The following is a 23,587-nucleotide window of genomic DNA, read 5'->3' on the forward strand; positions in this document are numbered from 1 at the left end:
GTGGGTCACCTGTGGGAGAGGCCCAGAGGCTGGTGCTTCTTCAGCGCACTGGGCAGCAGGACCTCCTTGGTGATCCCAGCTAGCTACCCAGTCCTCACCTGTGTGGAGGCAGCAGCTGCTAGCACTGAGCTTTGCTTCAGATACCAAAACTGCTTCAAATGACACCATGGGCGTTATGGCACATCAGTGCCACCTGTCCCACTTCAGATCATGGCCAGAGGACTGCTGCGTGCTCTCACATGGCCACTTCCCCAACTAAGGCTTTCTGTCACAACTGAGAACTACCAGAAGGGGGAAAATGCTCTTTTGTCTTTGGTACAAAAAGTTCAAGGCAAACATTATCACATTTATTCCCTCAAATAATAATATAAAGTAATAATTTCAGTGGAAAGCAGCTGCTGTTACCAGGAGTTTGTCACCTGAGTTGACATCAATCCAAAGCCTATTATTTTTGAGAGGAGAGACCATCTCACATGTTCTTGTTTACTGCTCATATTTATGATTAGACTGCTTAGAAAAAAAGAGACCTCTTCACTGCCCGTGACTTGGCTGTGCCACCCCTGTGGCATGTGCTGTGTATGTGCCCACCTGGGGGGTGCACAGCACTGCTGGCAGTGGGGCAGTTGTCCTCTGCAAAGATGAATGCTCTTCTTCTCCCCAGTGACAGCTGTGGTTGCTGAGGGGCCACTGTTTGCTTTAAAATCATGTGGTAAGGCTGGTGGTGGTGGCAGAAGGGAAGAGAAGGAGGGGAGGGATGGTTTGCCCAACAGAAGATAGTTACTGTTTAACTCTACAGATTCATCTGCCGCACACCTTCATATAGGAAGTCTGCAATCTTCCTGCAAATGCTGTTGCTGGGAAGAGAAGTCTGCTTAAACCATCGGCCTATTTCTGTCTTTCTGGCTGCAGAATGAGCATTTGTTATTCCCTTTTTGGAAGTCCTCCTTACCTGACCCCCGAGGAGAAACATTTGCCCCCTACCCTGCACCAGAACCTGTGACAGTACTTTTGCAGCCCCTTCCAAAATTTCTTTGGATGGAGCAGCACTTGGCCTGTGCTCAGGAATGGTTCAGCACTTTATAGACCTGTTGTTCTTTCACTAGAAAGGCTTTGTCCTATCAGAAGATAAAGATGTTACATGACCAACACTTCTGCCTGCAGACTGGAATTATAAATGGATGGCTCCGATGTTTTACTTGTGTCTGCCCACATCCACAAAGATTGTAAAAATTACCTCCCAGCCAGGAACTATTCAGACACCTATCTTAATGTTTAAACAGCTCTTTTGCTGTTGGTGTCCTTCCACATGGTTTATTCCAAGAAACTGTCTGCTTTCATTGTTGTGCAGGGTAGAAACCAAGCTGACTGTCAGCAGCCTGCTGGTAAAACATGAACTGGAGCGGTAACAACCAGGTATCCTGGCATGATGCAATCCACAGAAATCACTCTGAGATGTTAACTTGGGGGTGGGCGGGGAGGGGAGTAGCAGATACACCTTTATGTTATTTAAAATATAGATGACTTTTAACTATTTTTTTTTTTTTAAACCTGATCTGATTTTCTCTTTTCTAAATCTTGAATTCCAGCCAAAGACATCCCCGAGCTGAGAAGGAACAAATAGCTTTTGCATAGAAGTCTAGGAGAGATGAAAATTTCAGGGTTTTTTTATTCATACAGCTACAGCCTCAGCAGAGGTCCCTGCTCTCCCCTCCTTCCTCCTTGGCTCCTGCCAAGTGTGCAGTTACAGGGAGCGATGCCAGGCTGACATGGTAGGTTTGATTCTGCTCTCATGGGCAGCGACGATGTCAGGACGAATGCTGTGAGGGCCTGAAAGTCTGCACCGCTCTGCAAATTGAAAGTGGATGGCTATGGCTGTAACTGGATTGCAGCTTTTCCTGAAAACCAAGAATGTGGAAAGCCATGAACACCGATGCTAATTTTCTGGGAAAGAGGGAGGAGGTTTATGTTTCTTTACCTGTATATGTGGGAAGAAAGTTCATTTGAAGTATATGAACATTGAACCAAATCTTTTTCCTTTCACTCATGAACGTGCTCCTGCTGACACTGGAGGAACTGTTTGTTCCAGGGACCAAGTGGGAAGGAATTGCACCTACTGTTTCAGAGCACTCGTGTGCTTAGATTGGCTCACAGCAGAATTAGTGCAGGTGATGCTGTTATGCAAACAGCAGCGAGAAGTACTGCAGTCCAGCGCAGCTGTGAGGCTGTCTGCCCCTCGTCAGGTGATGATACAGAAATCAAATAGAATTCACATTTTCTCCTCTACTTTACATGAGAGAGAATGGCAATGATGTTTTGGTTTTCGCCCTTCTTTAAACACTGATTTGCCTTAATTCAACTTTACTCAGCTGTTTGATAGCTAGCTCATTTTTGATAAATATAATATTTTTATCTTGATCAAGCCAATTTTATATACTGATTGCTGGGCTTAAAATGCTACAGGTCTCTGCATGAATCACAAGGAGACAAAGGACATCTCAGATTTCATGGCTGTTTATGGTAGGGCTAATATCAAGTCCTTTTAGCCAGCAAAACATATTAGCTCAAAACTCAGAGGACTAGAAAAAATTACTTTGCCTGATTAGCTTTAAGCTGGCGTGTCTGAAAACATCAGACAAGAATCAGTCTGCTTTTAAAATTTGTTTCCAGTTATAGAAAATTACCTTCTTGATTCCCAGCACCATCACATCCTAGCTTAAAAGAACTGCACTTTTCCTCTCACACCCAGAAAGATGCCTCCACAGACTGATGTGTTGGATAACACTGCTGGAGACCCCTGCTGAAATCCTCCCGTCCATCTTAAGAGGGATGGGGCTTCAGAATGATCTCTTTGCCACCCTCAGATCCAGCCCTTTCTGCAGCAGACTGCCTCGATAGAGACAAGTTGTCCTTGGGGTAAAGAATATTCCTTCAGCAGGCAATATTCTGGCATTGGAATGGTCCATGTTGTCCCAGAATACAGGACTGTTCAAATGGATTTGCAGATGAGGATATCCCAGGATATTCTGACAGAGTTTCTCTTCAACTTTACATGACACAAGCCAAAACATGTACTGGTAGCACAACAGAGAGATAATGAGTGGCCTTGTCTGAGCCCCCATTAGAGGCAGAGCACAGATGTGCTAGCCCAGGCAGACCTATCAACCAGACTGGGAGACATCATCTCTCAGTGTCTCTTTTGTCCCTGCTGTCCTCAGGTGAGAAGATATAGTCCTCCAGGATGAGAGCTAGCAAGGCATCTCTGCCAGGCATAGAATACTGAGTACTGAAATGCAGAAGGTGCAGAGGCAGGGGGACATCCCTGCAAGCCTTCACTTAAATATCTTGGGCTTGCTTGGGGTCCTGGTAGGGGAGGTAGGGGGCAAGTTGTTGTCAACTGTAGAGGGAGGTAGGAAATTATTCTAAGACTAAGGAAATAAAAAATTTAAATTGTTAGGTGTTTCCTTTTGGGCCTATATAACCCAACAACCTTGCTTTAAAGTGGGTAATCTTCTCTTCAGCCTGTGCAGCAATTTCAAACAGGTGACTTTAGCTCATACAGATTTCAGTAGACTGAATTCATATAAAGAGACAAGGACCAAGAATATTCCAGCAGTTTACACAAGTGTAGAACAAGCGTCCAGTCGTTTTTTACAGTGGCTATTCTGTGAATTTGTTTTTCATTCCCTTTGGAAAAAGTATCAATGAACAGGATTTTAGAACCAAGACATAAATACACTTCTCTCAGACTCTTTACAACTGATATTTTAATATTTACCTAGTCAGGATAACCAGGTCAATTGTTTTTGGCAGAAATCCATAAGCATCAGTTCCTCTGTCTGGTAAATGCTGGTTTTGTAGCAATCGGCGGGGCTGCTGTCTAGTCCACTTCCAAAACATCCTGGTAGAAAACAAGGAGCAGATTTAGCAAAACAACCAAGTGCACTTAGAGCAAAAACAAGCATCTGAGGCAGGTGATTTCCATACACATATGTAAGAGTCCAGTGAACTGGTAAAAATATCTGCAAAAAGCAATAAATAGCTCCAGTTTACAAGAGGTGGCATTCCTTCCAATGCCATAGTTTAAAAGTGGGACCCATAGCATTTAGATTGACTGCAACCTTCACCACATAGGGAAATTTCATACTATGTCTTGCTTCGGTTTTGGCTTTATCCTTAATATTTATCTGTCAAACTTAGCTATAACATCCAATATCTAATTTGATTGAATATAACTGCTCTATATGTTGTGTGTGGTGACAGTTCTGATAAGTTATCAGTTGTGCAATGCCTAATGGAATAAATTCTCAATGAATTAATGTTAAATTTATAATCATTATATAGCTAGGAATAAAAAAATGAGACCAAGAACTTGCCAAGCTTAGAAGGATGCCTGCTTTAAATTTTAGTCCTGAAAGGTGAGCAGACCTCCTTTGATAATAACCTGCTGTACTTCAGACGTTCAAGCAAATGCTTACAAAACTAGTTTTCTAAGACACTTCAGAAAAATTTTATCCTTGAAAACTGTTATCAGATTTTAGGCTATAAAAGTTTCAAAGGATGAAAAAGTCCATATTCCAAGGACTGTGAAAAGGGCCGGTTTGCCTTTTAATTTTAGGTAGAGTATCAAAATACGCTTGAGCTCTGTATTTGCATTAGTAATTAATAATCTAAATCATGCTTACATGATGCTGAACTTGAAACTGTCCATTACAACTCAGGAAAGGGATCTTAGAGCTGCTGTTGCCAAAATCAATATGCAGCTTAGCCAGACAAGCCTTCAAAATGCTAGGCATTATCAAGAAGGATATTGAGAAAAGGACATGGGGCATGATTGTCTGCTATTTGAACCCTGATGTGCCCCAATCCTGAGTACGATGTGCAAACCTGGTCTCTGCATCTCAGGAAGGATTTAGTGAAACAAAGAATCATAGAATCATAGCATGGTTTGGGTTGGAAGGTTCCTTAGAGGTTGTCTAGTTCCAACACCCCTGCCATGGGCAGGGACTTCCACTAGACCAAGCTGCTCAAAGCCCCATCCTACCTGGTCTTGAACACTTCCAGGGATGGGGCATCCACAGCTTCTCTGGGCAACCTGTTCCAGTGAAAGTGAAGGTACAAAAAAAAGCAGTTACAACGATCAAGGGGAGGGAGCAGCTGCCTTAGGGGAAGTGACTGAAATATCTGGGACTGTTTCATTTAGAAAAGAGTAGGTTGAGTGTTGTAATAAAATGAAGGTGGTGTATACACTGAGTGTGGAACTGTGGGCCTGTGTTACTTGATTAAATTAGAAGAGGATCAGCTTAAAGTTAGTAGAAGGAAATATTTCTTTTTTCATTGGGGAGCAAACTTCTCAAATTTGCTGCAGATGTTATCAGCAGATTTGGAAAAGGGTAAGGCACGTTTGTGAATACTAGAGGCAATAGGCAAGGAGGAGCCCTCCAGCACCTCCAATAAGGGGAAAAGAGAGAAGAATGTGTCTTCCCTCACATATACTTACCAAATAACATCTTTTTTTTTCAACGTTTGAAAAAGACTACTGTGCAACATGGACCAGTGGGCTGACTCAGTAGGCACTTGTTACAGTTTTAGGCTGTTTGGCTGCTCTTTGTGCTGGAGAGGATTTTAGTGCTGGGTGTATGACCCTTATTTAAAAGGAGAGATCAAACAAGCTGCCAGCATGACAGGATGGGTTACTGAAATAGTTGCTGATACTTTTTCCTCCCAGAAAGGTGAATATTTCTGGAAATGCTGAGAAATTTTTACTAACAACAGATTTTCCCCCATTTTCTCACCATTGTTTTGAAACTATAAGGAGTGATATGTAAACCATCCAATGTAAGGAGAGAGATGTCACAATAACATACATCTCCATAAAATTCAGATAAAAGTGTAACTTGTGTATGTAGACATGTCCTTACGGAGTATTTTCCTTCCTGTTCTCTTTTCACATTTCATGTATCTGTCCCAGTTTTGGCAGGTTAATAACACTGTCTGCAAGTTCTTAACTTTCATTTGCCATCGTCTTGAAAAAAAACATCCAGCCTTATCCCCCTGAATCACAAAGCAGCTTTGTGAAAGGTTGTTGCCTATCCTTGGTATAAGATGAAGAGTGCAACATGGAGAGTGAAGTAGCCCAACCCATGGGTACTTGTTCAAATCTTCATTGCTCAAATATGTCTTGTGATTGCATTTCCAGACCTTTATCCTTGCACTGCACACTTGTCAGAATTCAAGAGACAATAACTCATTGTTTCTGGGAAAATAAATTCATGGTGTCCTCTTGTGTGAATCCTATAGGCAGCATGAGAGTTACTAGAGTGTGAATTGTTTGCTTACAGGCTTTTTTCATAGAGGAGGTGCATATGGCCTTTTCCATTTTTTCCCCTTGTGCACGCTGTACTGCTTACTAAATAGAGGTCGATCATCCTGGAATTTTCTCTCAGCTGCTCCATAAATAATAAATAATAAACAAAGCTGTGTGAAGCTAAGCATGAAGGATATTGGTGGTTTGCCATTAATCTTTCCAGCAGTAGCCAGATATCTCCCGCCAGTTCTGCCGTTTGCTAGGTAAATTTTATAGTTATCTTACTGGACACTGTGTGTGTGTTCGCATGTATATGAGGACCACTAAAGCGCATTTCAGGTGAGATGCTTGTGGGTTTGCTGACAGAGACCAGCTGAAGGCAACACAGTGAGCTACCAGTGCAGCTGACCCGGATTCTTAACATTTGCTATGTTTTTTTCAGACTTCTGCCAAAACCCCTAGATTTTGCAGCTTCCTATTTCCAGCCTGTTGCCAAGTACTATTCAACTTTCTCTCTCTCATCAGAAACCCAGAGCTATGTATCTGCATGCCATTACTCCCAGTTGCAAATATCTTTACATAGTCTATGGTTTACTGATGCAGAAGTTGTAGCCTATGGTCTATGTCTATGTTGTAAAGAAATATTTCAGAAATTACAGTCAAAACAGAACATTTCATTGAGCCAAAAGTGTCTGAAAAATAAAACCCATATTCATAAGGGCTGGACCTTTGTTTATGAAATTTCTCATAGTATTCACACCCCTAGTGGAAAATACCAGATGAGCTGCAAATTGAACTTAAGTAACAAACCACTACAGTGTTCTTCCTGTTTGGTTGGGGTTTTGGGTTTGGGGTTTTTTTTCATTGTTTTAGTTGCTTCTGACCCAGCCATTAGATCATTCTGGTTTTCATGTAATATGTTGACAAATTAGTAGAAATAGTTACGCTATCAGCAGCATGGGCATGTGGAGCCCTACTGGAGGCCCTAGGCAGACCCCGATGCCCCCTAATGTTACTGACGCTGTTCTTCAGGCTTCCTGAGGCAACTTTTGCCACAGCTGAGAAGGAGATAGTAACAGGACTCTAAGGTATGTCCATGGCAGAGCAGCTGTCAAAGTGTCATACTATGTGTTGTATATTTACAAGGTAGGTCTGTCAAGTGCTGGCACACTGAGGAGATAAATCTGAGATTCTTGGAGCGATACAACACAATGGCCTTGGAGAAAATATCTCTGGGTTGAAGCGGGGCAGCTGCTGCAGCCCTTTGCTTTCCAGGTGCAGGATGCTTTCCACAGGGATGTCCATGTCACCCAGAGGCAGTTAAGAATGCGATTGGTCTCTGCTGGTGTATGAATTAAACTCTTGTTTACTGTTTGGCCAAATCCTACCTTTGGACACGTCTTTGGACATGCGGTCTTAAACTGCAGTAGATCCAACAAATGCAGAAACTGGCCATCTGGGCACTGCAGGTGAGATTCATTACTGAGCCAAAGCTAACATAAATCTCAGACTTATGCCTTTCTTTGGGATTTCAGTGGGGCTCTGCAGAGCCAGCTCAAGGCTTCTTGGCAATGCTGGACAAAAATAATAATAATAAAAAAAAGCCTCCTGCCAGAAAGCAGAGCTAGAGGCAGAATGGACATGGGATGGAGACGTGTGGGTAGGCCTGTGGAAATCCAGCTTGCTGCTCTTGCTGCTGCCAGGAGGGCAGGGGGTGGCCATGTCTGTTTTGGACATCCTCCCTGTTTTCCTCCTTTGCTTTGCAAAGGGAGAAGACACAGATGGCTCCAGCACAGCTAAAGCTGCCAAGGAAGTTTTGTCACTGCCCGCAGGTAACACAAGACTGTTCACAGCAAGAGCTTGCTGGGGTGCTCCAGCTTTGAGATAGCCGTTCTCGCAATGGTGAATTTCATCCTGGCCATGCACAGGTGCTCATTCCACATCATCGTTGAAGGATTTTATAGTGCTGTGGTTTTTGTTTGCCTTTTCGAGCTTGGCTTCTGCCATTTCTGAGAAGTGTCCTTTCTTCTTTAGTGTTGCCATTGGTAGGATGACTCCTGACCACTACCTGTGTGGGTGCAAGCACTGGACCACGACCTGCAAGATCTAAGCTCATGTCCTGCATCAAGGCACAGATTTTATGCACAACCTCAGGAAGTTACTTTAGCTCATCCAGGCATCACTTCCCCACTTGCATTTAGTTTTCTGGGTGAGCGAGATGGCTACAGTAACTCAACTTAGATGTGAATGTCTAACAGAAGTCACAATGAAGTTAAGGATATGGTTACTCAAATTATTAGCTGAAAAAAATGTTCTCAGTAATGACTGTGTAAAGTCTCAAGCTGTTCAACAGCAGAAGTCAGAGCGCAGCTTGGAGCTGCACAGCAGGCTTTGTCGGAGCACTGCTTGTTTCACTGGAAACTGTTACAGCTCCAGAATGTTTTTCCCCCAGCTTCTTTCCCTGTTAAACCCTAGAAGTTTGAACCAGTCACTGCAATGCAAGCTGCTAACAGTTTAGCAATAGTGTGTCTGTCCCTCCTTGCCAAGACCAATTAGGTTCAAAAGTTGCAAAGTTTTCCAAGAGAATTAATGCATCAGCACTGAGCAGTGGTTCACAAGAACTGCGCAAAGGCAGCTGCGGTTTTATTAATTGCAACGGAAAAGTAGTCAAGTGGCAGTGCAGTGGGAGAAGGCGGGCATTCAGGGCCATATGGCACTAGCAACAACTGGAAGAAACAGCTGGGGCAATGGGCCAGACTGGTGGTGTTATGACCCTGGGAGCCTGTTAGATAAGATGTTTGCAGCTTCCCAAGATACCCTGTCTCCCTCTTACTTTGTTTTCCTTTCCTCTCTGCCAGCTGGATCTGACCCTCCCTGCCTCTTCCCTGTACTCTCTGCACATGCTGCCTGTGAATCGGAGATGGCCTGTCCCTGCCGCAGCTGGTAACGGGGACGTTGCTGGCCCTCAGTCATGACACCCCAAGTGCATCCTTCTGTTAGTGCCTGCAACAAAGCACGTGCTGCACAGGTGGAGCAATATCAAGTGTATGTGGCCAGGGAAGAGATGAAGAGCTGTACAGGCATGGGGCTTTGGGTGGAAGCCACCTTCCTAGCTCAGAAAGCCCTGCTTTTTTCTCCAGCTTTGGATCCTGGTGCTGTTTGTGTGGATGCAGGGCAAACCCTGCTCACCACCACCATTGGCTAGTCAATCTCTGGCCTCGCTGGAGAGAAGATGAGGCCCGTCTTACTCAAGTTATTGTGTCTACATATAAACCTTGAACAGTTTGGACCATGGTGGTTTTTCTGAGCTGTGTCTATGGGAAGGGCCAGAGGAGGCTTGTCTGGGGGCAAATATGCAGTCCTCAAGATATGAAGCAACCTGTTGCTTGCTGAAGTAAAAATTTTTGTTGGAGGGAAGGAGTGAGGATTCATAGCTAACAGACTATTTCTAATGACATCTCAATTTTGAGGAATGCTTTTCTTTAATGGATTTCAAATCACTCCACAAATAAGTTTGTGAAAATTCCATGTAGGGAGATTTGCCCTAGCTCTATGAACAAGGAGAGACAAGAACAGGCTCTTCTGCAACTTATTGCATGTGCCACCCCACTGGCGCATCAGTGGGAAAATTCACTATTTAGGCATTCAGGACTGAAAAGCCTCCTAGAAAGAGTACAGATTTTCTTCACATTTTCAAAAATATCTGATTATTTGGTATATCACAGCTCTGGCTAAATCCAATGTGAGCAATGGTTAAGAGGCCTGACTTTCCGATAGTCCTCATATTCATTCTTTGAAAAATTTTGGTTTGTTGTCAGATATGCAAAAGGAGAGGTACTCAGATGCAGCTATCGCATGCAAAAATTTGGGCCAAGTCAGACATTTAGAAAATTACTAAAAGAGAATTCAGGTTTAAAAAATGTGGAAAAGAGTCCTTTTTCACTAGTGCTTTGAAAGCATCCTCAGGCTGGACAAGGCATTGCTGGCAAAACATCATCTGTAAAACAGCAAGAGCAAGTCAGATAATATTCTATCGCTCTTTTTATGAGAGGTATGATGAGTAACTAGAAGCAAAAGGAACTGCAGAATTATGTCTTTATGGCATGAGAAGTGTTGCCCAAAGGAAATAAAAACTGCACAGAATTGCAAATGTTAATCCCCACCTTAGATACTGCAAAAAGACCCTTGAGTTTCCCTTTGGCGGAGCTTCAATTTCCAGAGGAGTATTTGTGTGTGCAGCGGTGCCATGGTAGATGCATCTGGGTCTGTGCTCTGCCTGTACCTGCTCAGCAGGAATGTAAACGTGGCAGAGACATTGTTGCTTTCAGCTACTTGATCTCTTCAAATCAGCCAAGGAGAAATGATACAAGTATTTCTTCTGTCTCTACTCTGTGTGTGCATGGTTTTTGGCAGAGAAAGGAAATTGTGCTTTTTGCAGGTGAGCTCAAGAACAGAGAATAAACCCCTTGTGACTCAGAGAAATGAGAAGTAACATAAAGCAAAGGTTAAATCTGCAAAAGTGCCATTCATTTGCTATTCAGCAAATGAAGCGGGGGCAATCCTTGAGTAAAAACATCTAAGGCAGATAACGTGACTGAAGTCATGTATGTTGGCTTTTATTTGTCTTGCCTGGTTAAAACTCTCATGCTATCCATGTTGCACAAGAATTGATATGGAAAGGTCAGATTCATGACCTTTTAGATGAGATTAGGTGAGAAGAGAGCAACACTGGGGCATTTCAGCATGTTGCAAATGCCTATCTGAACACAAACTGCAGAGAATTCATGGAGAGCCCATCTCCTCAAGCCCATTAATGTTTGCTTGAGGCTGCTATGGTTGCTGTTGTTTCTTGTTTGAACTGTGTGCTAATGTTCAAAGGAAGGCTGTGAGTGAGGACACCTATGGCCCATTTCTAGTTTTGGTTACTGTCTAATTTTGAAAAACTTCAGTTTTTCTTGTGTCTGACCCTCATTTTCTCAGTAATTACAGACATGTCACTGTATATGTACATACACATACATGTGTGTGGCCATAACAGGACTTACTCTATGCAAAGAACCTTTATATTTCTAGAAGAGCTAGAAAAGCACCAGGTGTTTTACCTCTTTGAAGACAGGGGTAGTGCAGGAAATACAGCTGCCAGTTGCTGTTTCACAGCTGTGGAATTCTCCACCATGTCAGTGCTATAGTAGTAATTAAAATGGCAGATAAACAGCATCCATGTTTGCTTTCCAAGCCTAGCAATGAGTAAATTCTGTACTGACCATGTTAGAAGTACATGATCTGTGCTGACCCTTGCGTGCGCCACTATACCTGCTTCTTGAGAATGCATTGTACTTAATTGTTGTTATTATTTGGAGCAAGGGGTTTGATTAATGCATGATCAGTAAGAAAAATCACATGTACTTCTGTGGGCATAGAACCATATTCCTATTCCTGCAAAATGACAATAACTTTGTTTCCTCACAGTGGGAATCCTGCCATGTATTTAATTAAAGGCAGGATTAAGCCCTGCACAAGGTCAAACTAGGAAGCTCAGGAGTAAAATTCAGCACACATTTAAGCATTTGCAGGTATGAGGTCCAAGTTCTCAATGCGCTACTGCAATACCTTGTTTTTGAGGGGACTGGGGAGGAGGAGAAAGCACGTGCAGCTTTGTTTCTTCAGTGCTGCCACATGACAAGAAGTGGCTTAGTTCACCCTGTCAGGTGGAGAACAGTTGGTGTAAGTTATACAGCAGAACAGCTGATTCCATGAAATGCATCTCAGAATTAGTTAAACCACCCAAGAGCAAGCACAGCCTGTGGTTTAATGACAGCTGAGTGAAGGTTCACATTGTACTAATAACATCCTGTATCTCTGTGGCAGCGATGTGGTGTATGCACACGTTCTTCTCTGCAGCCAATAACTTCTTGTTAGATTTTCACACTGGCTGATTTGGCTGTTATTTAACAAGTATGTTTTCCTGTTCCTGCCACGGGTTTATTTTTGTTGCTGTTGTTGCAGTGGTAAAATCGTTTCTGATATTCTCAGAAATTCTTCATAGTGATGCTAATGTTTTGCTTGATGTTTTGCTGAAATTTTTGCTGGGATTTTTTAAATGTCACATCTGTTCTCAAAATGCATTTACTTAATTGGTGCACAGTGCTGGAGTGGATTCAGTACCTACACACATATTAACTGGGTACAAAGCTGCTTGGGTTGTCAGAACATGCTTGAAAAAGAAATGTGAGCTCAGCTTCCTATACCAGAAAGGTGACAAGCTCTGATGATGCAATAGGTAGCACAGCAGGGGCAAATCAAAGACACAGGCCCTGCTGGGTGGTGCAAAACATGAGCAGAAGCCAAGGAAGCCTTCTTTTCTGTGGAAAAAAGTGCTATTTTTAAAGACCCTTCAATCTGAATAAGAACAAAATCAGTAATATTGACATCTCTCATAATATGTCTGATCTCGTGTCATGCCCATTAGATTTCTTATACACAGGTAAACACCTTCTTGTATTATATATCTTATATATAACATACAAATAATGAAACCCAGCTTTTCAGCAAACCTTTTTATCATAGATATCAATGTACTTAATCATATATCATTCCCATTTCATAGGTTGGGGAACAGAGAAACAGAAATAAAATGGCTTGTCATATAGGCCAGAAATGCAGTGGCAAAACCCTGAATAGAATTTGAATTTCATTTGCTGTAACCCAATGGTCTATTTGCTAGGAGTTGTTGCCTCCGTATTTTACAGTGTGAAAATACAAAAATACGGAACAATGGTATTAAAATACCAGAAATGACTGAAAGAAAGGCAACAGATAAATGTAGAAAAAAAATTGGGAAATAAAATGTTTTCTGAAAGAAAAACAAAATTATATATTCAAGTGTGACTGTCACATTCCATACTGCTTGTTTTTCCTAAAACAATCTCTGATTTACATTCCTACATGTATTTCCAGTAATGACAGATTTGCATTTTTTCTAATGAAAAACAAAAACCCTGAATTTTTTTGACCAACTTTATTTGTTCTAGAGGAGGGAAATAAAAGCTTGCAAATCCAGCAGGACTCCTGAAAGGTCAATTTAGGGTTTTTTTCCTATTCATTCTTTCATTTAGTGCACTCCACAAATATGCTGTAGGCTCAATTTATAGTAAGAACACTTCTTATCTGAGAAATTGTAACTGATGCAATATGATTTAAAAGTCTCCTCCCATCATGCAGAAATTAAAATTCTCTCCCCAGGGACATTCCCTAAAACATAAAGCAGAGAGCCTTCTTCCTCATTTAAAACATTTCGTTGTGTGAAAAATGACAATGAGCCATAAAATCTGGAGGGAAATGATTACTGAACACTAACATATGCTTAATGATTTCAATACCAGACAGCGTGGAGGCTGTCAATTGTACTTCAAGCTAGGGAAATTAGTTTCTTGATCTTGTCCGGATGGAGGGCAATTTAAAGAGATGTTGCTAACAGAGCAGTAAGGCCCTGAGAGCCTGTTTTCAAAACAGCAATTGAAGACCAGCAGCCAACAATGTGATGGTGCCAGTTTGTTTTCTTTGCAAATGCATGTCTTACTGCCCCTTCACTACTCTGGCATGCTCTTTTCTTAAAACTGATGAAAATAATTGTCTCCAACATTATTATTATGTACAAAAATGGCATGAAAAGAAGATAAAGGTTGCCTACTCAGGCACTCAGAAGTTAGAAAATAATGGGATTACTGTTGCCTTGACAACATTTCTCTCTCTTTCCCCTGCCCCCAGTTTCATTTCTGGAAATGGCTAAACTCTATGAAATAATTAAATAAAAGATTCAGCCATGGGGAGATACCTGGCATGGAAGACTTCCTCCTGCCCTCCCCAAGAGACTGACAGAATTGTGAACAGCTGAAAAATGGTTTTATGATGAGAAGAATCAGGTAATGCCATGTACCTTGATGGTACTAGTAGCTCCATCTTCGCTTTCTCTTTTAATCTAATTTATGCTACACACTCCCCTGACAGCCACATTTGGTGTGCACCACTTTGTGTTGCAAGAGGCAAGACCATGTAAGCAGCAGCAGCACAAGGGGCTGTTTCTTTCAGCCACCCAAGGCTATCCACCCCAGAAAAGTGAAGACTAGGTGGGATTGAAGCGGGCTGCAATGATGCTGAAGGCAGAACTTTGGTGCTTTTAGCACTGTGTGTCATGCTTGGGTGACCCACATTCAACCCAGATTGATGCACCTGGCAAATGGAAAGAGTTCTGTCTCTCTGGAGAGCATCGGAGGGTCTGCAGAGGCTCTGAGCTGGCAGCCTTTGAGGGTAGGCAACAGTGCCCAGTGACACCAGTGCATCATCTCTAGCTGAGCTCTGAATGAGGTCAGGCAAGAGACCGATCAACAGCCCTGTCTTGTCAACACTGTCATCATTAGAGCTGTTATCACCCAGCAAATGGAAATGTGAAGGAATGCGTATGCCTGCCCTCACCAAAGCAAATGTGAACAGGAGCTGTGGCACTGACTGTTTGCTCATACCGCTTACATTCCCCTGCAAAGGTCAGTGTTTGGTTTTTACCAAAGGGACTTTGTGGCTGATTATAAAACATCATGTCATGGTTCATTTTTCAAACTGGTTGAATTTATTATGAGGTTTCTTTCAAAGAAGGGACAGAACATTTCAGCACACACTGGCATGGCTGAAACATTAACAAATCACTGACCTGGTGCAAAGCCCAGAAATACTGTAATGCTCCTTTCTCATGCAACCTGTCTGAGCTAACAGGGCACCCAAGAACGTCAGGTAAAGTAACATGCATAGGGGTTGGGAGTGGACCCAGGTGACCACCACGGTCTGTGACAAGTCATCTGACACCACTGTGAGGGGAGAAAGCACTGTGCTTTATTCAAAAGCTGAGTACTCCGGGGGAAAAATAAGAATCACTAAATTTGCATTTAATGACATGTATTTTAAAACCAAAACAATTACAGCTGCATTAATTTTTCTTCCTTTTCTTTTGCTTGGAGCACAGTCAGCCCTGGCTTGTTGCTTAGGATTCCCACTGAATGCCTTTCTGACTCAAATCAGAGCCCCCCTGGCAGCCCCTCTGTTTGTCTCCATGCACAACCAGCACTGTCGGTGGCATTTCATCGGCACAGAGACCAGTCGATCAGGCCCATCAAGTCCTGCTCTGCAACCTGTACTCACCTAAGGGGTACCAATAATTGGCCTCACAGGTCCTAACTGGTGTGTTTGTGAGAATTATCTGAAGTCACAAGTCACCCATGGCTGACTCATATAAGGTGACTGTGTGGCTCATTCCTGTATTGGGAGTGCTGGGTGATATGGTTGTTCGTGACCTCACACAGAGGACTATGGTCTGCTGGTTCAAAAGCATCTGCTTCAATCAGATATTTTGTTAATTTGCCAACCTCAATATTATATAAGAGGTGTTTAATTTCAGGGGAGAAAACCTAAGGGCATTTGATATGTCTTGTTTCTGCAGCTCTGAAACAATTCCTTCTTGTTAGGTAACACCTGGTGTTTTTCTCAACACTAAGCAGTACTTTAAGTTTTAAAGTCTGAAATCCTTGGATAGGTTATGCATGGATGCAAGACAGTAAAACACCGTATATCCCATCAGTCACTATCTGCCCTCAGTCCCTGCCCCTCTCATGCACTCATCTCAAAAGAAGACAGTATTCTGCTTTCTAAGCAAAGCATTAAAGAGTGTTCTTCTCTGTTTAAAATACCTTATTTATAACTATAGAAGTGTTAGAAAATGTGTGGTATGTTAAGGTCAGGCAGCCGGTTGTATAATGCAAGGGAGCAACCTCAACAGAGCAGTCCAGATGTACACCAGATAAAGATCTGACCTATGTATTGGTAGTTAATAAATATGGAATATTAGGCATTTGTCTAGGAACACCAGACTACTAACAGCTGTTCAAACTCCCCCAAATGCATACATGTGATGTCCTGCATTTTATAACAGAGAGAAGGATGGTTGCTCTATAGGTCCTGGTGGCTAAAGCCCAATTCCTTCCACAAAGGAGAATGATCTGGAGTTGAATTATCTCTGATGTTGGTATTCCATATTCCTTTCAACACAGTGGCAGTTTTGAAAGCATAATGTGGTTTGGTCTTGCATTACAATAATTTTGGCAGTAGAGTGGCATGTGAAAAAGCTAAATCGTGCCAGAAATTTGAAATGAAAATCCATTTGCTTAGGACATATAGCCTGGGAAATGCTCTCTCAGTTGTATTTCACATCAAGGAAAGCCTGTCTTGATTTGATTTGTGTGTAGCGAACCTTCACCAGAGAGATTACAGGAAGTCTTGCTGCAGAATTGAGGCTGAGACATAGGTGGTAGATCTATAAATGTGGATAAGCATTTTCAATCAAAATAATATTGGAAAAATAGCTGGTTTTGCTGAAATTATTTTCCTCAGCCATGACTTCTGTCAGGGAGGACAATACTGTAGCATTAAAGGGCGCCTAGCAGCACTGAATGCCACCACAAAGCAAAACACTGTTTATACTGAAGGGGAAAAATAAATAATTTACTGACCTGGTTAAAATCTGGGCAGGAAACTAGGTGTCACATCCTGCTCTTCTGAAATAAAACCGATAAGAGCTGTGATGAGCAGACAGAGTAAACAGGCCTTGGCTTTATGTCTCACCCAGGTGCCGACACCTCGTGCGGTACGGTCAGCCCTGGCTCGCAGCACAGTGCAACCCTTCCTCCAGCCCTGGCTGAGGGTAAGGATGCGCTCTGAGTCACCCCACTCCTCCCTGCAGGACTCCTGCCTCCTGGGGGGAACAGGCTGGCAGGAGGGAGATGTCCACCCTTCAACAAACACCATTCTTTCTTCTTCTGGACAACTTTCTCTTCCACATCCCACTCATCTTCTTTTCTCTCTTCTGTTTCTTTCCCACTTCGAGGTTTTGTGATCCCTTTTTCATGGCTAGCCTACCCCACCTTTCCCCGTGATTCTCCAGCTGAGGCTCAACATTTGTGCTGGCAGAGGACCTGCTGGGTGGGGGGGAAGGTACCAGATGGGTGATGCTGCTGCCCTGTAGGACCATTGCTCAGAGAGGCCCCTGTTTTGCTGCTCTTCTGACTGAACCCATGCCTGAGACTCCCTGCCTGGAAGAGCCCAAGCCTGGTTACTTTACACAGCTGAAATCATTGAGGTGCACTTTTCAGTACTGAAGTGATCTGGGAATAATTACCCACCTGTTGTTAAGTCTAGTGGCAATTCTGCTTCACAGTCTGTTATCATTTGTATCCCAGTTCATAACTGAACAGGTGACTCTGGCTGGTCTTTGAACTCCTGGCTCTTTGTTACCATCTCCCATCTAAGAGGTGGTTACCTGCGTATAATCACTCTTAATGTGTCTGACAGCAAAGCCACACAAACATAAATTGTGGCTGAAGGCTTGCTTGTTTGACTTTGTCCTCACAGTGGCAAGGAGTATTTGTATAGTCAGTCATGCCTGCCAGCTGGGAGGAAGTAAACACCCTCTGGGAAACGGGAGCAGATTTTAAGCCTCTTTTCCAGTGCCGTGGCCATGTGGCTGCTCCATATCCACATCTGCAGGGTCAGTGAGGCTAGATCAGATAACCACCATCTGCAGCACTTTGCACAGAGAGTGGAGAGCTCTGTAGGCACCATTGCCTACAGCAGGGAGATGTTTGGGGAGGGTGCTCCTTCCTGCATCCCCAACCCATGGCCATGGGCATGTCGTGGGGCTCCCACCACCATTTGGAGCTCAGGCTGGGCCAGGAGTGCTGCCTTTGTGCTGCCCAGGGGCGGCTGGGTGGCCCCCGCTCACTCCTGGGTGAGACAAGGGCTGTTGTGGAGCTGGTAGCCCCATGGCTGGCAGAGGCTCCCTGTCTCAGCGTGATCCCAAGCAGTGTGGCAAGGGAAGGTCTCTGCCCTGGCACTGCTTTTCTCCATGGTGCTGTGTCACATGAGTCGGACAGGCACCTCCCATCTCTTGCAGGCAAAGCTCCAAGCTGAGAAACATCCTGTCCTGGTGGTGGTTGGCAGTTTCCCTCCCTGATCTGTCAGCCAGCCAGAGATACACTTCCCTTGGGAAGGCAGGTAGGATCAGCAGGTAGGATTACCCAGCAGGTGTGGTCACACACAACAGAGTCTAAATCCAGATATAAAAAGCAAGTGTGCATTTGGCATAGTTATCCGCAATCCTAAAGAAAGCTGGAATAGTGTGAGCCATTAATTTAGTTGGAGGGTGAGCCTCTTGAAAGTTACTTCAAGAATTTCTTTTTGTACAGTTACAATAAAAACCTGCTTTCCATATGCACACTCTGGTTTTGCTGCAGTGTGCAGTGTGTCTTACTTCCATTTTGTCTTTTACTGTCGGGAGCCTTCAAGCGCCTGATTCTACTCTGACATCTGATTTCTCAAAAAAAAGTATGTATGTAAACATCTCAGCTGCATCTGAGGAGCAATCCCACCTCATCTGTCAACAAAAAGAAATTGTGATAACCTGCAAGAAAGTAAAGACATTTGTTAAGTGCAAACGGCAATTCTCAGATAAATTTGAACAGCTTACTTTTGACACAAGAACCAAAGATCTGAAACCCATCAAAGCCCATTAGGTGTTTTTTTACTTCAGAGAACTTTGAATTTGCTCTGCAACTAGCACCATTAGCCCATGTGGCCCAAGCACCTCTTCTGTCTGCATGCATTCAGTGATCTGTCTACATTCCTCTGAAGATGCAAGTTTAGCTTTGCTCTTATTTATTCCTGAGTGAAGGGGAGATCACCATGTATTTATTTTTAGATGTAGTACACCTACATTAATATAGAATGTACCTTTTGTTTCCCAGACACATATAGAAGAGGAAGTAGAGCACTCTGCCAAACACACTGAAGTTTCTTGCCATTTATCAGCAATGATAGAGAGAAGAAATCATCCATTTTATGTTTTGTTGTGTTTGTTTATCATCTGATTTAGTACTTGTCTGTCATGCCTAATTAAAATAATTCTGGTTCTAGGTCACAAAATCTATGAATAAAAGATGTTCACGTACAGCATCTAGGCCAGGTGTCAACTCAGTGCAGATATCCACACAACAAAATACTTCTGATTTTAATTACTGTGTGAATGGATATGCCGATTACATGAAAAATCAATAACATATTAATCAGATAAAGCAAGACAGCAGGTGGCTGAAGATATCAACAAAGATATCAACACAGACATCTCTCTGCAAACAGAAGGGGTATGCTCATGGTATCACTAGATGTACTGTGTCACTGAAACAGCCCAAGTCACCAAAGCGTCGCCATGCAAAGCTGTTTAATTGTTAAGCAAGAATAGTTACATTTTCTACTTAACCCACTTAGGGACCGACTGCTCCTGCTTCCCTTCTGGAAACACGCTTTCCATGCAGGTCAGTGGTATTTTTTTTCTGCCTGAGGTGGGCAAGACTGAAGTCACTGAGGGTAATGTATTAAGAAAACCCTAAACAAAACAGAACGTATGCCCCTTCTCACTGAAATATAATGTGTTAAAAAAGGCTCTCAACTTCTTTTTCTGTGTTTGTTTCACTTTGGGAATATCAGAAATAACAAGAGAGTGCATGCTCTTGTACTCTTTCTCAGCCCTTCTGGGTGTGCTTGTTGCTTAACTGTTTCCAAAATCCATCTGTGGTTACAGAAACAAATACCAACACTGTACCTGGCCTAGCCAAATAAAATGTGTAGTTTCTTACTTCACAGGCAGACGCAGAACACGTGGTCTCAACTTCTTAGTTACCGTAGGCATTAGGGTGAGCAACAAGCCAGACATTCATCAGTACCCTGCAGCCCAGGGCTGGTTTCTGCTCAGAGGCCAGGTTGCTCAGCACAAAGAGGACCTTTTGGTGCCCTTTTGGCACCCTGGGTACAGGCTTTCATGCTTGCTGAGCTACTGGCTTGGAAATATCTCCCTGGTAATTTTTTGAGGCTTGGTCCCTTTCCTGTGCTGTGTTTTGCAGAAGAGTAGGTCCGGCGTGAGAGGGGCTTTGTTCTTCTCATGTGAGCTGAGATCCCCTCCCATTTCCCCTTGCAGATCCCTTTGCAGGATATGTTTTTATTGCACCCTCACTCTCCTCAGTTCAAGCAGAGTTATTCATTTCCTGACTGTATGTGACCAGATGCATGGCTGTTGTCAGTGGTGTAAATCCTCAGCCTTCAGCTGAACTAAAAATCAGCCTGTGGTGTTTGATGTGCCGTGTTAATGGGACATGGCTGTTTTGAGATCTCTGACTTTCACAGAACCAAACACTTCATCTGCGTCTTTAGGAAATAACAATAACTCATTAAGACCCCGACCCCAACCCTGTGTTTCTCTTTAAATACAGATGTTATTCAATGTGGAGCTCTGGACTGGTTCTGACAATACGTTTTTTTGTTTCTTCTCTGTACAAAATTGAATAGTGTATCTTCCGGAGTCTCCTTTCACTCAAGCAGCAAAGGTTGCTCTGATGTCAGCTGCAGGGGTGAGATGTAATATGGATGGCTGTGAAATCCCCTTTGACAGTTACAACCAAAGTGAAAATTTCCTTCCAAACCAAAAAATCTTTCCTCACATATAGGCTTCTACTGTTTTGTAATTGTAATTGCTAAATCTGAGCACTTCAAACAGATACTGGACTTTTGAGAGACACAAATACTTCCCTGGAATCTTTTAAAATTCAGAGTATAAAAGACGTATCCCTGGGAGGGTGCAACCAAGAGAGACGATAGAAACAGAGTTGCCCCACCAAAGGCCAATGAAATCCAAAATAAGAGAGAGACTGTGGTGGTAATCTGTCAGGGTCCCCTGTTTCCACTGGTGCCTGGGGGAACTGCAGGGTGCGCTTATGAGGAAGCGGAGAGAATGGAGGAAAAGCACCATTCCTGGAGGGGAAGACCTCTCAGGGAACCTGGCAGGCATTGTGTTCCCATTAGACCTCACCCCTGTGATATGTGACAAGAAAAGATATAGGATGCAGAAGGGAACATGCTGATAATAAGGGGAGTTTTCAGAAAATGTTGGGAATAGTTACTGTCACTTGCTTTTTGTGGCCTGAAATCTCATTCTGTTTAAGGCTAGCGGCAGAGGACAATTAAGGCTAAGATTCAAGACCCAGCCAGTTAAGAAGTGGTGGTCCCAGAAGTTGCATCCTGGCTATCCAAGGGGCAACGCCAGGGGCTGAAGGAGCAGCTGGATGACAGGGAGTATGTCAGTGCATTGCAGGAACCTGGACAAGTAATTTAGAATACACGCCTATTTTTAAGCAGCTACAGTTCACTGAGATGAATCTGACTCTTTCTGTCAGTGGCTGATATTTCACCTTACTGAATTTGGGGTCCAAACACATTTTGCCTAGGGAACCCAAGCCCCCTTTGAATTAAGTGAGATTATAGGTGGCAAAGACAAGAGGCTGGTGATCTTTCCAGGCTTTGGCTTAAAGTGCTGGGACATCTAGGTAATTAACTGCATCTATTTTAGCACAAAACCTTAGATGTTTTCATCCTTCTTAAGCAGTCCCTACAGAATTAGTTTTTCTGGAAGATGAAACCCTATTGGAGTGTGTAAACAGGCCACATTTAGCTGAATTCAAAGCCCAGCTACAGTTTCAATTTCTTTAAATTATGCAAGGCTATAAATGATGAGTACATCAGTAAGCTAGACCAGAGGCTGATTCATTCATGTATTGATTCATGCATGGTTTATCTTCATGCCTTGCAGAAAAAAAACAATTAAAATGGTTACACTAAGCTATAGAACTTGAAAGTTTTGGTTGAGGGGGAAGAGCGATTCTCTGCTTGAAGAGTGGCAGATGAAGCTATACTTTGTATATTAACCCTCTTCTAGTTTGCATCACTTTAAATGCTTCTTAGCTGTGTGTGACAAAGTGGAAAACATAATTAGCTTGAAATACAGAGGAAATTCACTAGATATTTTATTACTTTAATGCTGTGTATTTTTTCAATGCCCTTTTTTCTCACTGCCTCAAAAAGCAAAAATAGAAAAAGCTGTTCATATTTTTAAACATGTGTAACAGAAATAATAGCAAAACCTCACTCCCATGGTCTGGTAGTGTGACTAAGCACCTTTGGTAAAATTTCCCATTAAAGGTTGTAGATGGACTAGTGGGAAAATCAAGGAAAGAGGACGTTCAAGTTTCCTAAAAGCAAGAAACAAAAGAAAGAAGAAAGAAAACATATCCATCCCTTGCAATCATCAGCCAATCAGGATGCAGGAATGACATACAATTTTCTTCAGTGCGTGGGCGAGTAAACCAGAATTCTGCACTCCCATTGTCTTTGATAACAAAATGTAGCTATAGGATGGGTACATGTCTGGGTTTTTTTTATCGATAGAAGCTTTCAAGAAACAAAATATCACATGAACAGACTGTACATACAGGCAGTTTCTGGAATCATGAAATGTTTATCTGTAAGCTTGAATACAAATAAATCCGACTTACATAAAAGCAAACCACGTAATGGATCTGCTTCTGATTTTTTCACCTTCTATTTTAATTAGCTAATGCAGACACTGAGCAAGCAGTATGATGGTTGTTGTTAAGGCTGCTTTAGTCATCTGCCATTTTTGCACTTCTTTGATTGGCTACTGCTAAGGGAAAGGAAAGCTCTATAGCTGTTGCACATAAGAAAAATAACTCCAACACAGTGCTGCGGAAAGCCGTGCTTTTATCTAGCTTCATCTTTGCCACCCCCATGTCATTAAGTTTAAAAGTTCTTTACTTTGGCTGAAAGTTTTAAGCACAGCATTAGTGATATCTACTTTCATGTACACAGTTTTCACTTCATAGGTTGACTCTTGGTGTAACTGTGTTTATTCCAGAAGTACTCATCTCAGAAAGGTGAGATTCTTGCTGAGCAGGTGCCTGTGACTCCCTTTCAGTGAACATTTATTTGAAGCTTTTTTTCCCTCCAAAGAATGCTAGTCAAGATGGTCTGCAGCTTAAACTGGAGCTAAATCTACCTTGGATTGTTTTAACCCAGCATGTCAAGGTATAGCTTTAAACAGCTGTTCAAATTGCATGTGAGCAATTTTGCAAAATTTGACTGCCAAAACTGAATCAAAAAGGTAAGTAAAAAGCAAAAGATAGGTAAAGCCGGGTTTAAAATATGAAAAACTCTCCCCCTGCTTTTTTTTTTTTTTTTTTTTTTTTAAATCTGAGAACATTTGGGGCTGAACTTGACTGAGAAGTGCACAGGATCTCCAAGTCCTTGCTGCCCTCAGGAACAAGGCAGTCTCACAAGTGCTGT

At 42.7% G+C, this 23,587-nt stretch overlaps 1 long non-coding RNA gene across 2 annotated transcripts; it reads right to left on the bottom strand.

Annotated features, from left to right (window-relative positions):
* Positions 1–208: 208 nt before the first annotated feature.
* Positions 209–22,769, bottom strand: LOC130150554 (uncharacterized). 2 transcript variants are annotated; one of them, XR_008822256.1, is made up of 4 exons: positions 16,858–22,769; positions 5,042–12,005; positions 3,776–3,898; positions 209–1,895 (listed from the first exon to the last, which is right to left on the bottom strand). It is a non-coding gene; the product is annotated as an uncharacterized LOC130150554 (long non-coding RNA). The 2 variants fall into 2 exon arrangements; XR_008822255.1 differs by lacking the exon at positions 16,858–22,769 and having other exon boundaries at positions 5,042–5,092; positions 10,468–16,846.
* Between the last annotated feature and the right edge of the window lie 818 nt (positions 22,770–23,587).

Source organism: Falco biarmicus, chromosome 5 (assembly GCF_023638135.1).
Source record: "Falco biarmicus isolate bFalBia1 chromosome 5, bFalBia1.pri, whole genome shotgun sequence".
NCBI classification, from domain to species: domain Eukaryota; kingdom Metazoa; phylum Chordata; class Aves; order Falconiformes; family Falconidae; genus Falco; species Falco biarmicus.